We start from the raw sequence: 2,865 nt of genomic DNA on the forward strand, positions 1-2,865 counted from the left end.
CATACAGAGCATTTATTTCTGCAGCTATCCCACAATACTTTTATCTCCTCTAAAAACTTCACGAATATTATTAATGTGAGATAATTATCTCACAATGGTCACAGCATGGTCAGTGGCAGAGGGGTTGGGTGACCAGATCAAGAGATCTGAATAAAAATCTCAGGGGAGCAGACAAAGAGGAGGCAGTTAAAAAACATTAAAGTTTGCTCATAGCAGCTGACAAAACTATTCCTATCATGTGCGTTCCTGTATACCGAGCATAATTACAGCAGGCAGATAACATTTTTGAAACTAGAGGGCCTTTAAAGTGGGCATTTTATGCCTACAAACAAACAAACCCTGACTTGTTCTCAAATGTCAATGAGGACATTTGTTCAGTTATCAGTTTTAAAAACATTATTTTAGTGAATCTAAACATAGTTTCTATTAAATGAAACAGAGATCTTTTAAGTTATCTAAAATGACAATGGTAAAGATGATTGAATAGGCAGAGAAAAATGTAAAAATTATTCAATTAAAGCTGCCCATGTACTGTACATGCCTGACCGGAGACCTAAAAGACAAAAACGATGTATAATTTGCCCCCACATTTATGCGGTGAAATTGGGCAGTGACGGTTATTCTGTGGCAGTTTGGCCCCGCCCCTTCCTCCCACACGGCCAGCATAGGTGTTATGCAGGAGGCAGCAGAAGAAGAAGGTAAGAATACTTGTGTGTGTGCAGGGCCATCTTAACAACATTATGGGCCCCCGGGCAAGGCAGTGCACCGGGGCCCATATTCATATTCATATATACATATACATATATATATATATATATATATATATATATATAAATATATAAATATATATAAGCCTAGCGGCGTGTGTTAGTGTGTGTGTGTGGAAAAAACTATTTTCTCAGAAAGGGCTCATCCAATTGACCTGAAATTTGGTATACTGACATTATTTGACAAAAAAATTATAATAGTGAAGTCAGTTAACTTCCATCATCCCCCCTTCCCCCCGTGGGAGGGGTAGTAAAGGCTAAATTTACCAGTTGAGGGCTCAAACTCTTGACCGTGTGGGTATTTATTTACCAGAGCCTGTTTTTGGTCATGGACAATTGTATGTCGCATTTTCACGAGTACAGAGAAGCAGTGATGTGAAAGTGCAGGTTATGAATACTGCCCTTCAAGGAAGGCTGATTGAGCACAGCGATAAGGCGTTTAGCAGAAACGTTGTGTATCGAGAGGTTTTAGAACAGTAAGACGATGGAGATTAAGGATGTGGCGATGAAGATGAAGGATGAGGTGGTGACATGTGGACAAAACCACGTTAAAAAAGGGTGCCTGCGTCGGGAAGTAACACTCTTCCCCTGAGGAGGCCTGGGCTAGCCCCAAATGCATGACAAGAACCTTTTTAAACACCTTAAGTAACTTGATTTGACTAGAATGCATGAGTATCTTGCACGGGTTAACATACATACATACACATATATATATATATATATATATATATTTAGAGATACAGATATAGATATATAGAGATAGATAGATGTACTTGCTCAGTGACCCTTGAAGGTTTTTTTTGCAGCTTTTTTTTTTGCAGGATTATTTATTCTAATTAAGAGCCCTGCCTATGGGGCCCCCTTGCCCGTGGGGCCCCCGGGCACCTGCCCATCGTGCCCAATGGAAAAGATGGCCCTGTGTGTGCGTCTGTGCTTATCTGTGTATGGGAAAGTTCACATGTCTGTGTGTTTGACCCGGTGTGTGTTTGTAACCACGCCCCTACACATGCTGGACACGCCCACTGGTATTGTGGCGTGGAAACCCCCCTCCTCGAATCCTGTGTTTGCCCCTGTGGTAGATGTGATAAAAGACTGAATTTCTACCATTTAGACAAGACTGTCCAACAATGGGAACTATTTCTTACACAATGGTTTTATTTTATGTTTTTTTAGGTCTTAATCTTTAGAATTTCCCCAGTAAAATGTACCTTTTGGAAATTCTGTTCATTCAGAAGAAACTCATTAAAATAATGAGTAGACCATCTGTCTCTGTTTGTACCCCATCAGTCTGAAAAGCAGATGCTTGGAAAGTCTTGAGAACACAAAACTGATAAGAAAATAGATGGAAATTTTCAGCACGTGTGGTTTGAAACGGGTGCAATGTTCACATGTGTACACTTAATGAACAGCTGCAATTCACATTAGGATGAACCCTGTGAAAAACTTATGGTGAATTCTTATCTGCCCATAAAACACTACATGGCAAAAACAAAATACACTCTGCTTTTGTAATGCTCTTATTTGTATGCCATGGTTACTCCACAATGTCGCTTACCATGTAGTAAACACCTGTATATATGATGGCTCAAAACCGTAAGCATAGTTTTGAAAAAGTAGTGACAGCATGTCTTCAATAGCAGACAAGGCCAGATTAATACTGGTAAAGGCACAATCTTATATTTAAAAAGATGGTTTGACAAATTGAAAAGCAAAAAAACACTTGAGAGCAAGTGTGCAGAAATAACCACGGTTAGTCCAAGCATTTTCAAAAAGTTCCATAAGAAAGTAACTATTAGCTTGTTTCGCATAAAATATTTTATTAATTCTTTAGAATATAATTTCATTATTAAAAACGCTATTGGTAAAAGCAAAAAAGGAAGAAAAGAGTGGGTTTTCACAATCTTGTTTCAAATGGTGTGTTATTAAACAAATACAATTGATTTCTAATGATACAACAGTTTGCCATTTAGCTCATAAACTAGGCTGATTTAGAGAGAAATTGTGGAATATGAAGAACACTTTCATACAATTCAGCACAGGAAATGCAAACCACTGACTGAGAGGAAACAAGGTCTTTGTTTTAGATAATATTGGGTCT

The 2,865-nt window shown here is 38.4% G+C and overlaps 1 protein-coding gene across 6 annotated transcripts in view; it reads right to left on the reverse strand.

The window, feature by feature from the left end:
* Nucleotides 1-2,564: 2,564 nt before the first annotated feature.
* DTX2 (deltex E3 ubiquitin ligase 2) overlaps nt 2,565-2,865 on the reverse strand; it is a 73,247-nt gene continuing 72,946 nt past the window's right edge. For all 6 annotated transcript variants that reach the window (XM_075195113.1, XM_075195116.1, XM_075195110.1 and 3 more), the window contains one exon: nt 2,565-2,865. This exon is cut by the window's right edge and continues 668 nt beyond it. The gene's annotated coding sequence lies outside the window, so the exon portion shown is untranslated.

The sequence above is a fragment of the Mixophyes fleayi genome, chromosome 2 (genome assembly GCF_038048845.1).
Source record: "Mixophyes fleayi isolate aMixFle1 chromosome 2, aMixFle1.hap1, whole genome shotgun sequence".
Taxonomy (NCBI): Eukaryota; Metazoa; Chordata; class Amphibia; order Anura; family Limnodynastidae; genus Mixophyes; species Mixophyes fleayi.